Raw genomic sequence first — 13,572 nt, forward strand, 5'->3', positions numbered from 1 at the left:
CCAAGAATTTAATACATTCAGAGTTCTACTATATTTTTCCATCAATTCAGCAGAGGCATGTTTTACAGAAGAAGGGCAATTTTTAAGTATGGATAATGGAATAACTGCATTAGAATCATAACAATAAATTAGAATCTTTAGGTATGGAGTTCTAACAGACTTTCTAGTTGATTCTGATGTATACTATAAATGTTGAAAAACACTAATGTTGAGCAGAAGCTGTCAACCAACCACTTTGACTCCAAGTAACACTGGCATTGTCTAGAGTCAATTTTGATGTTACAGTAACCTGGAAAAGGTGCTATTAGCATCAGAATTGCAATTTAATGGACACTGCCCCAAACAATCATTCATCCAAAATGTCAATAGTACCACTGTTGAGAAACCTAAACCCAGTAATCATGAGGTCATTGAAGAAACCTGGTTGGAAACCAGCAAGTATTTTTATACTGGAGAAATACCTATACAAAATGACTTAAGTCAGTGCTCAGTCTGAAAGAGCAGCAAAAGCTCTTAGTCATTTCTCATCATTAACTTTTGGAAGACATGTCCTAACTGCAAAGTAGAATTTAAACTCTTTGCTGCCATTAGACTTTAGCTTTTGCCCTTAGGATATAGATTCTTCACAGACTGCCTCAGTCGTTCAGACTAGCAAAAAAACAACTCAGTGTAAGTGTTCACTCCATCAAAGTAAATATCTTAGGCATTATGCATATGTGATTCCTTACACATAATTCTTACAACAAAATTGTGAAGCAGATAGTATCATACATTTTTAAATGTGAGAACACATTAGATAAGTAAAACAGAATTCAGAAGAAATAATTTCTTTTAGAGAAAGCTATATTATTGAAGCTCCTGTCATAAATGACTCACAATGTAGTTGTAGGTTATATTATATGTGATATATAGAGTATAGCAATTAATTAATATTTATATGTGTTGCACTTGACACACAACATCATAATATTCTATATGTTAGACCTCAATATTATTTCCATTTTGTATATAAGGAAATTGTAGGTTCTAGAGGTGAAATTAGTTGTACATGTGTACACAGTTAATAAGTGATGATCTGTTGGATTCCAAAGTGCTCTTAACAACTACACTGCTACATTACCTGATATATGCATATAAATGTAATTTAGAAATCAGGAAGAGATACAAATATTAAATGCCATTCTAAAATTTAGTCTGTAAGCAATTTAAAGAAATTATGTTTTTAGCATTACAGATAACAGGAAGAGAGAAATATATTTAATATTTTAAGCCTTTTAGAGACAGGAACTATATGAACACCTGTGGGATTTGTTTTTTGATAATGTAGTCAAAAAGTTTTTTTTTTAAAGATTCCTTCTGAAATCTATGCGACTGAAAGCTTTCATTATCATAATTACTTTTATTAGCTAATCAACTTGAATTATGCAAAATTACTTGAAATAACATTTGAGTATTTTTCCCAGTTATTTAACTTTACTCTTCATAATAGAATCACTGAGTAACAGTCTGTCTTTGGAGATTGTAGCTGTCAGTATCTTCTCTAGGCTTGAACTGTTTAGAGCAACAGCTTTCAAATTTGGATTTTTTTTTTTTTTTTTGCATTTGACAGTAATTGGTCTTGTTTTAGATAAATTCTTTTGGAGGTTTATTGAAAATTGTTTCTCTGATCTATAAGTAAGCCTAGTTTTTTTGAAAGTAGCTTTGAGACATCAAAGTTCTGTGCATAGTTTTACAAAGAAGGAAAATGTCCAACCATACCAAGGTTGCAAACAATGCACTATAAGAAGATTCTCTATTATGGAATACTAATATAATACTAATATGGCAATGATTTATGCAGCATGCTGAGCACAGGGTGACAGATATTCATAACAAATTTAGAAATTATATGTATAATATAAAATATTACAAATATAAACAGTATCTGTTTAAATAACATTTTAAAAGTACTTTATCATATATATATATATATATATATATATATATATATATATATATTCAAGTCTAATTTACTCACTATAAACTTTATACATTGTAAATGCTCAACTCAATAAGTTTGAGTAAATTTATAAAGTTGTCCAACCATCACTGTAATAAATTTATTACTTTAGTATTTCTTTCTCCCTTCTTGGTACTCACTTCCCACTTCCAACCCCAGAAAGTTGCTGATCTTTTTTCTATATAGTCTCTACATAGATGTGTTCTGGACATTTCATACTAATGAAATAACACATCATGTGATCTTCTGTGTCAGAATTTCACTTAGTGTGAAGCTTTTAAGGTTCATCCATGCTGTAGCTTATCAGTGTTTTGTTTCTTTTTTTATCAGTGAATAATACTCTATTGTAGGGAAATAATAAATTCATTTATATCTTTTCTGTCAGTGGACTCAGATTCTTTCTACATTTGTCTTTTATGAATAATGTTCCTATGAACATTTATATTTTTATTTTTTGAATAAATACCTAGGAGTGGAAAAGGAATTTATAGGAAATGATAACTCTATGTTTAATATTTTGAAGAAATGCCAGACTGCTTTTCAAAGCAGTGGCATGATTTTATGTTCATACATCAATATTGCATGAGAATAATAGTTTCTCCATATCCTTGCCAACACTTGTTATTTTCAGTCATTTTTGTATTTAGTCATTCATGTGGATGTAAAGAGATATCTCATTGTGATTTGGATTTACATTTTCCTATGGCTAATGATGTTGACTTTCTTTTCATGTGCCAATTGGCCATTGTCACTTTTTTTTTTTTTTTTTTTTTAGAGAAATGGCTGTTTAGATCCTTTGTCCATTTTTTCAGTTGGGTTGTTTGTATTCTTATTATTAAGTTGTAAGACTTCCATAGATATTCTGATAAGATACTATAAAATATATGATTGGCAAGTTTTTCTAACCTCAGTTTCTTTGTATAAAAAATGATAAAATGGGTGACCTTTGCTGGATGACCTTGACCTACCATTTTGTCATTAGTCATTCTGGATCCCTATTTTCATATCTGAAAGGAAATGGTGGAATATTCATGCTGCATGGTAATATCCTATGGATACTTTAAGAAAAATTTTAGATATACCACATATTCTGAACACATCCATTTTACTAGAACAGTTCAAGCTGAAAATATTATTTTATCAAAAATAATCTTTTAGTTTTCCAAATTAGCATTAATCTGCTCCAGTTTCTCCTAAACAGTATTTACACTTACTCTTTTTTGTTGTTGTTGTTGTGTTTCTTTGTTTGGTTTTAGGGTTTTTTGTTTGTTTGTTTTGGTTCTGGGGATTGAACCCAAGGCACCCTACTACTAAACTACATCCCGGCCCTTTTTACTTTACTTTGAGGCACTGAGGCTGACCCTGAACTTGCAATTCCTCTGTCTCAGCCTCCTGAGAAACTGGGATTATAGGCGTACACCCCCACCACTACTCTGTGTGTGTGTGTGTGTACACGCATGCCCGAGCGTTTTCCAGAGTGTTCCAGTTGAATGATTGATAATGTGTTTGAGGTTTGTATAAACCTTTGATGTTCTATGACATATAATGGGAATATGATAAGTATCTCCTACTGTTTCATCTTCTAATATCTCTGTCTTCTTTTAAGCAACATCTACCAGAGACCCTTTTATTTCAGCCTCTCTATGATGTATAAATTCTATGCAAACATCAAATTGTACCAGAGAAAACATTTTGATAATAGAAAATCATGTAAGCAACCTTTGTTTCTGCCTCTTTTATAAATATAATTTGTTTCTTTTTTGCTTTCTTGAGATGGGATATAACTATCTTACATTTTGTGAGGTTTTCTTCACAAAATCATGGAAGTTTATTGCTGGATAGAGACATTTAGGAACAGAGAGGCTGTTTCATTCAAGGTCATTCTATTAGTTAATAGCTAAATCATGATAATTAAAATCCTTATGGATGGTTCTTATTCTGAATACGCCTTCATGGAATTTATTTTCTATAAAACATACTTAAATTTGACTTTATTTGAAGCATTGTACCTGAGATAATTCCTGAATTATTATTTTTTTCCTTTCTGTAGCAATCTTTGATAATTCATGGGTATTTGTAGGCTGAATATTATTAGTGATAATAGACTGGAGTATTTGTTTGCTTCAAATATCCAAATTGGTATACTTTTTACAATCCAGTTCATATTTTATTTCTTTGCCAAGTAGATAGGCTACTGTATGTTTTTGGAACAGATTCTTGAGAGAGGATAAAATGTAAGAGCAACTAAAGAAATATAACGAAAGCTATAAATAAAAATGTATTTTTTTTCTTTATTTACTTATTAGCAGATTTTTATGACCTGGGATTTTTTTGCACATTATTTTAAAACAAACTTCAATCAATGTCTTTTTATCTTGAAAAATGTGAATATGAATTTTAATGCAGAGTAATAAAACAGCTGAAATTAAAAAGGTAATCTAAAAATATGTAAAACTTAAAGAGCAATTTGCTTAAGGCTGAACATGTTAAATAATTCAGTTTTCAATTCCATGAACAATTAATTCTTCAAAAAATGTCATCATTTATAAGCTAAAACAAGAATATTGTTTTGAGGGTCTGTCTGAAAATGTGAAAATAAATTCTGCTGTTCAAATGCTACACCTAAAATTTATAATTGCTTTAACATTCTTATTTTGGCTTTAGTTAAAAACATTTAACCCAAAACAGGGACATTGTATTTGTTGTTGTGTTTTTCCAATGAAGCAGCATCATGATCAGGCTGAGGTGGTTCATTTAGTTTAAAATATGGTGTATGAACAAAATCTACTGTATGCTTACTAAACCAGTCATCAAAATTTCAGAGATAAATGAGTTAATTAACTGAAGTAAAGGACTGATTTCCTACTTTGTGTATGAATGCATGTGTTTACATTCCAGAAACTCATTAGTAAAGTTGGGAATACAGAATATTCTCTATTCAGCAGGGAGGGGGAGCTTCCAATGAAGTTTACTTGTACTTCTTTGTAAACTTAAAAAGCTGGTTCTAGGCAGTGAAATTAAATTTATTTCCCAGAGCAGCATAGTATAAAAATGGATTTCCTGACACAAAGAATGAGCAGACTTTGAAAGCTTGTGATTCATGCTATAGGCAGAAATATTGAAATGAAAGAGCTATTAAATCATTTTATGGACTAAAAAAATGCAGGAAAAAAACAAAGATGTCTTCTTCCTCTAATGCTACCCTGAAGATTGTGGTACAGGTTTTTGGTGATTTTTGTTTGTTTTTGTTACTTTCATTGTTTTCACACACACAAAAAAAAAAACTGCCTGAGATAATACAACAATGGCAAAGGGTATATTTTTTGATATTTTATTGCAAGATGCAAATCTCTATATTCCTTTCATATGAAACAACTTCATATTTTGATTCAAAGATAAGGATACAAGTGATAATACATAATATTCCTTAATGTACAGCTACTTCTGTATAATACATCATAGTCCAATTGCATCCACTCAAAAGGAGTCATTGAAAACTGATAAAAATGGTTAAAATGATGGAAGGGGTAGTACTTAACAACCATAGTGAATTATTTCATCTTTGACCAAATAAACTAATTCTATCATTCGGCTTTCTCACACTTATATCAATTATAATAAAAAATAGCTAGATGCAATTGGTAGCTCATCTTACTTTGGGGGCTGATGAGCTGTTGAAACTGAAGTGGCGTATTGGGGGAGACTGCCTGTGTTAATATTCTAACTCAGTCTTTTTAAAATCATGAACTTTGCTCTATCACTTTTAAGATTTTTGTAATAATATAGAACATCCAGTCAGGCACAGTGGCTCAGGCCTGTAATCCCAGCATCTCAGGAAACTGAAAGATGAGGATCACAAATTTAAGGCCAGCTTCAGCAACTTATGGAGGCACTAAGTACCTTAGTGAAACTGTGTCTCAAAATAAAAAATAAAAAGGGCTTGGAATGTGGTTCAGTGATCAAGCACCTCTGGTTTCAATCCCTGGTACAAAAAAAAAAAGATAAGAACATCCTTGGCATTGATATTAGCATTCCCACGCAAGAACTCCATCAGAAATGGCAGATGTGAAGGTTCATGAAATACTTCATAAATAAATATAGAAAACATTATTGAGTGATTACCATGCCGAGTAAAATATATATCTTCTTTGACTCTGATTTGTTGACTTGAAATAATAGAAAACACCTTTGCTTACTAGTAGTAGTTTTTGCTAGTAATAATATTAGTAACAATAAGCATATGTGGAATACTAACTATGTATCAGATAGTTTAGCCCTCTATCAGTCTCATTTCCTTGTCTTCTTTCATTTTTTGTTCCAACAACAAATTTCTTCCTCTCCTTACAAAAAATCTCCATTGTGTATATGGCAAAATAAGCATTTTACCACCTTTAGTTCTGAATTACATAGCATCTTTTTTCCTGTGCAGCCCCATTTAAAGATTTGGAACCTAAGACATAAAAAAGGTTAAACTACTTCTCATTTATGCAATTGGGGAAAAATCAGGCTTATTTGAGCATGGAAGTCAGACTTCAAAGCCCACATGCTCAATCACTTGTCCATATTCCTTCCTGACCCTAGATGTCAATTATTGAAGTGTCAGTCAATAGTTATTGGTGTAAGTAGGATAGGGAAATCAAAGGTGACTAAAGCTGCCAGACTCATTTTAAACTTCCTGTGAGAACCACTTTGTGGGTTTTCAGAAATATTTGGAGGATACTTTGAGAAAGAGTAATTTCCTGCTTGACAAATTCTTTGTAATTTGAGTACGAATGTCAAGGGAATGTCATTTGTAACTACAGATTAGAGAAGGATGGATTGGGTTGTATGGAAATGAATGTATTTGGGTAAGATTATTCCTAAATTTCCCATGTGAGCTACTTAGCATTCTCCAGTTCTATGAATACCTCAGATGGCACCATAAACATTGGATTCAATAGTGTCTTACTGTCTAATCGATGCAAATAAAAGAGCAAATGATGTCCTGAAACCCATGTTCTTCTTAGTTTCTAATAGAAAATGACTCTTTAAATGGCACTTGGCCTTTGATGATCCTCTTATTGCATTCTGCTTCTTAAGGCTGAGCAGAAAAGAATGTGTCACATCATATCATGCGGATCATATTTAAACATAAAGTCAGGCTGTTGAGAATATGCCATGTGTTTCCAGCTAATGTGGAAAATCACTTTCATCAGGAAAAAAAAAATCAAACTGCCCACTGGGTATTGAGCTTGATAATCAGGTTGCAACCTTTTGTTCTGGTTGATTCAGACAGCTGTGCTGGCAGCCAAACAGGAACCTTGGAGAAAGTACTTTTCAGCTGCATTGCATCCCTAATGACACAGGGCAGAACTTTGCAAACCTAAGGTGATTTGAGGAGTTGAGGCAGGCTGTATAAATCTGAGCATCATGGAACAAAGAAAACTGGAGTCACAATTTTTTTTAAAGAATTTTACAATTTTTACAAAATGCTTGAATCTATGAGGGATTATGCTCCTATCAAAGTCCAGCACCCCCCAGGAGCTCTAGGTCCTCTTCACCCACTTCTTCACAAGTATTTTGCTTTTCAGTTATCTCTTCTCTCTCTGTTGCATTAGTAATATTCCATTTACAGCTGGATTATTCACATAAGTGCACTGATATGCTCTATTAATTCCAGGATTACAAAAAAATAAGTAAATCTCTTTTGACTCTACTTCTTCCTTTAGCTACTATTCTATTTCTCTGCTCCCTTTAATGGCAAAATGGCATATTTGTTCTCTATTTTTTAAACTGTACTGCTTTTACTTTTTTAAAAATATTTTTATTAGTTCTTGATGAATTTTTAAAATTTTATTTATTTGTTTGTATGTGGTAATGAGAATCGAACCCAGTGCCCTACCACTGAGCCACAACCCCAGCCCCTGGTCTCGATTTCTTCACAGTCAGTCTGCCTTATCTTTCTCTATGAAGTATTTTAAGTACCCCGAAACCTGTAGTTAAGAATATAGCATGTATAACCATGCATCTGCGCACAGAGCTTACTATTGTATCATTATTCCAGATCAAATGGTCTCTCTCTCTCTTTCTCTCTCTCTCTCTCTCTCTCTCTCTCTCTCTCTCTCTCTCTCTCTCTCTCTCGGTACTGGGGATTAAATCCAGGGGTTCTTAACTACTGAACCACATCCCAAGCCCCTTTTATTTTTATTTTTTTATTTTGAGACAAGGTCTCTCTAAGTTGCTGAGGGCCTGCCTAAATTACTGAGGAGGGCCTCAACTTGCAATCCTCTTGCCTCAGCCTCCAGAGTCACTGGGATTATAGGTATGTGCCACCATACCCAGCCTATTTTGTTTGTTTGTTTTAAAGAAACTAAACCTAAGAGATGTGTTTTCAGCCTGTGTATCCTGATCCCATTCTATTACCTCTTGCATTTTCAAAACCACTATTGTGGTTTTGTATTGTTATGCCCATGTTTAGTTTTTTATTTTTATTACACATAATTGTACCCATAATGTGTGTAAGGGAATAGGGCTATAATTGGTGGTAGAGTGTTTGTTTATGTTGTGTGAGGCCCTGAGTTGTTCAATTACCAGTACCATCAATAAACAGAAAGCTTCTATGTACATACACACACACACAGACACACACACAGGCTATATATCTTTATATATGTATATGTATTGATTTAACATATATATTTTAAATATACATATATATGTTATATATATATATATCATATATATGTATATTTATTGATTTAAGTTTTAAAATTATACATATTATACTTAAGATTCTGCAACTTGCTATGTTTCCTTGGCCTTTTAGTTTTTTTTTAATCTCTTTTGGTAAATATAGCTCCAGTTGATATATTTTGACTGTTTTACAGTATTCTCACTATATCTTGATTTGTATATTTCATTTTTATTGCCATTAGAAACAATGCTAAAATAATCATTCTCACATGCATTATCTTTTGTCTATGAGCAAGGAAACCTGTAGTGAATATATACTAAAAGTTGGAACTGCTGGTCATGGTATATGTATATGTTCATATATAGGTTGAGTGTTAGTTTTTCCACATATTAGCTCATGGAGTAGGTCAGAATAAAAAATTTTAAAACATTGTTGTGGTTAAAATCATGTACATTTTATTTGTTTTATTATGATTCTTCTGATTACTATTTCTTTTTTATTTGAGGTCTTCTTTAATATTTTCTGGATACTAAAACTTAGTTATATGCATAGTGAATTTTATCCCCCAAGTTCAAATTTGGCAGTCATTGGACTCCAACATTTGAAAATTTTACTAAGTAAAATTATAAAACTATGTGTATATATTGAATGAAATGAAAATAATACTTTAAATAAACAAAACAAAAAATCAATTCCACCTAATTTATAGCCTTCTGTCAGAGTCTTTAATAACTATCTTTTCCTTTTGGATCTGGTAGGGCATCCTAGGGGTTCCTCTGGGATGTTGCCTGTCTTGTTGCAAGGGGTCAATAAACCTAATTTCATCAGATTGTGGGTTTGTCCCTTGTGGTCTTTGGTCTGAAATATTGGTGTCCTCCAGGTTCTCTCACAGTCCTCTTCTCCTTTTGCAGGCTTTCTTTGGATGACCTCACTCACTTCTATCCATATGCTTATGACTCCAAATGCCAAGCCCAGGCCTTTCTCTTCCTGTGAAGACATCTCCTTCTGATTGACCCACAAGTTACTTTAAGCTTAGTATGTTCAAATTTGAATTATCTCTTTGTGTGACATTTTTTCTTTGGTTAGAGGGCAACAACAACTCACTGATGTGTTCCAGGTAGAACAAGGCACTGACCACTTCTGGCCATAGGATGGGTGGGAGACATTCCTCACCTGGACCAGGGACTTCTTCACTCCTTTTACTCAAATTACATCAACTGAGTTGGTTGGTTTTCACATAGTCAGTGTGCTAAAACCTTAGAAGTTTGAGAGGACCAGGATATAGAAGTTGGGCCTGATTTGCTTTGTCCCCTGACCCCATCCCTTCAACAAAGGACTGGACTAGGGGGACTACCTGTATCCCTCTTCTCTTGCTGTGATCTCTCAGGTCCTCTCCCTTGAAGCCCATCTGGTTACTGTCCCTACCCTGCCCTATCCAGTCCCCAGTCCCATTGATGACTTGGAAATTTCACAGCCATCTACCTTCAATGATCCTGATGGCTTTTTCCAGGAGCCAACTCCGATCTCTTCAGAGGGGCAAAGTGTGGGTTATTTTCTGCTAGGAAGAAGGATGAGTACTGGGGAAGGAAATTTCCTTTCACTGTCCCTGGTCTTCTAATGTTGTTTTATTTCTTTTGGGGGGGGGCCTGGGGTTTGAACCTAGGATCTTATGCATGCTAGGGTAGCCCTCTACCACTCAGCTGCATCTACAGCTCTCTCTAGTACTTCTTGAAACCAAAAATACTTCTATAATTTGAGGGTTTAACTTTATTGTGAAGGACCCTCTTGTCACTTCATCCTACTCCATTTCTGCCACATCTCACCCATGGAAAAAGTTTGTATTCCTCTTATTCTCCAAAGTTTGACCTGACATTTTTTAGAATAATATGGGATCATCTTCTCCTTTGTTGCCTCTTTCAAAGAATTTTTCATATTAGCCAACACTGAATGAAGTTGAAATCACAGTTTTCTCCCCTTAGTGGGACTCTTGTCTTCCATGTTTCTTGAATATAATGTCTTTTTGTGATATAGAGAAATTTTAAATTTTACTTTAGTAACGTATTAAAATAGTTTACTTTGTTCTGTAATTTTAAAATTTTATTTAAGAAATCATTTGCTTCTTGAATTTTATAGGAATATTCTCTTCTATTATCTTTTTAAAAATATTTGTTAATTGTAGATATACCTTTATTTTATTTATTTATTTATTTATATGTGGTGCTGAGGATCAAACCCAGTGCCTCACACATGCTAGGCAAGCACTGTACCACTGAGCTACAACCCCAGCTACTTTTATTATCTTTTAATACTTGTAAAGTTTTGCTTTTGTCAATGTAGATCTCTAATATGTCTGAAAGGATTTTTGTATTCTGTTTTAGGGGTTTGATATTTTATGTTGCCATTCATTCATTCATTCTTTCATTCATTTAGCAACTACTTATTGATCATCCACTATGTGCCATGCTTGTTTTAGATTCTAGTCACAGTATGGTGAACATGGAAATTAAATTGTAGTGGAGGGACATAGAAACAGAAACCTCACTGGTAAGAGAACTTTGTTTAAAAGACCTCAGGAAGGAAGTGATGTGATTAGTCAAGTAAAGGGAATGAGAAGGGCAGAGCCAGTAGATGGGATGAGTTCTGTGCATGTTGAAAACAGCAAATAACTAAAGTGGTGGAGTGGAGTGAGAAGTGTGAGATTAAGGAGATGAATGAATCAGACATTATTACCCTATGTGCATATATGATTACGTGACTAGATTACATATCATGCACAACCAGAACAATGAGAAGTTATACACCATAGATAGATAGATAGATAGATATAGATAGATAGAGAGAGAGAGTCAAAATTCATTCTACTGGGCAGGGATTGTGGCTCAGTGACAGAGCGTTTTCCTAACATGTGTGAGGCCAGTGGGTTCCATCCCAGGCACCACAAACAAATAAAATAAAGGTATTGAGTCCATCTACAACTAAAAAATTATTTTAAAAAACGCATTCTGCTCTCCTGTATAACTAATTAGAACAAACGAGAGAGAGAGAGAGAGAGAGAGAGAGAGAGAGAGAGAGAGAGAGAGAGAGAAACACAGGGAAAGAAAAAAAAAAGAGGAGATGAGATTTTAGTTTTAATTGTCCCAGTGCCTTTTACTTTGTAGTTCATCTTCCCTCCCATATGTAAAATCACCTGGTTTTTATTATTATAACTTTATAATAAATCTCCATAACTGGTAGACTATCTCCACAACCTACTTTTCTTCTTCAAAATCATTTTATATTCTTAATTCTTTAGTCTTTCAGAGATAGTTTAGGATTGGCTTGAACTGTTTCATCAAAAATCTGTTGGGATTTTCATTGAAAATACATTACAATTATTTATTTTTTGGGGGAAATTAGCATTATTAGCAATTGGAATGTTTCTATTTGTGAGCATGGTAGGTTTCCGTTCACATATAAATATCATTTTACGCCCTGCATGGTGGTGCACACCTATAATCCCAGTGGCTCAGGAGGCTGAGGCAGGAGGATCACAAGTTCAAAGCCAGCCTCAACAGTTTAGTGAGGTGCTAAGTAACTCAATGAGACCCTGTCTCTAAATAAAATACAAAAAGGGCTGGGGATGTGGCTCAGTGGTTGAGTGACTCTGAGTTCAATCCTTGGTACCAAAATCATTTTACATCCTTTAATGAAGTTTTTATAATTTATACCATGGATATCTTAAAGATATTTTCCCTTAAGTGCATTATAGTGTTCCTTCCTTGATATAGTAAATTTCTTCTTTCAAAAAACTGCATTTTATGGTAATGTCAGGGCTTAGAAGACAATAACCCAAAGTATGGCACCTTAGCATGCTGAGTACTTGGAACTGAAGAAAATTGGATATCTCTCTCTCTGACCTTTTTCTGCTCTCCTTTATCCCCCAGAGTGAGTACCGATATCAGAATTCCTTTTCCAGGGTGAGTCCTTGCAGAAGAATTTCAAATAACATGTTCTACTCCATGCTCAAGGAAGTGGAGCATATCTCTGCTCATTGTTTTATTTATTCAATCTTTTATTTATACCACCAAAACTCATGAATATTTATTTTATTCTTTGAAATATAATGCAATACTATTTTTTTCACTCTGATTCTTTCTGCTTTTGCCATTGGGAGATATCTCAGCTGATTCCTGTGCCTGTTTGACATATCCTCATATGTTTTTGTTTAAAGTACTTTCTTACTTTCTGGCACTACAAAGTGCTCTAAATTCATATATTCCTTAACTCTGTCTTAGATCATTCATTTTTCCCAAGGATCCCTGGTTACTTTGATTGGGAAATAGTTTTAGAAAACAGGATCTGGGTATTAGGAATGCTCATTGCTTCTGGGTTGTTGCATTTAGGTTCTACCCAGCTGACAGAATAAGAAAATATATGTATGTATATTAAGCCATGTATAGGCATATGTCGATAAATATTTCTGTATGTCACCATCTGTATTTATATTAAGCTACATATGAGTTCATATTGATGTCTCCAACTCTAATTCATTGGCACGTGGTGGACCATTCTAGCTTACTTATCTGTCAACTCCCACTCTAATAGTGAGAAACCTGGTTCCCACCATATGCCATCTATTTATTTAGTTGTTCAATTCCAGTGTTTATGCATAGCAGTTTCACAATTAACTAATACTTCCAGGGAAAATAACTTTATCCAGAAGAATACAGTTTTTGCATACAGATTCTTTTGCTTTTAGTCTTATAGACTTCACTCATGTCCGAAGTACATAGCTCAGCAATTTTGCCCCTATTCTTTCAGTGAAGTTGTTTCATACATTTGAAATACAATGAAATTGGGGCTGGGGATATGGCTCAAGCAGTAGCGAGCTCGCCTGGCATGCGTGCGGTCTGGGTTCGAT

This window comes from Marmota monax, unplaced genomic scaffold (assembly GCF_021218885.2).
Source record: "Marmota monax isolate L192 unplaced genomic scaffold, Marmota_monax_Labrador192_F-V1.1 WCK01_AAM20220418_F8-fsc00050, whole genome shotgun sequence".
Taxonomy (NCBI): Eukaryota; Metazoa; Chordata; class Mammalia; order Rodentia; family Sciuridae; genus Marmota; species Marmota monax.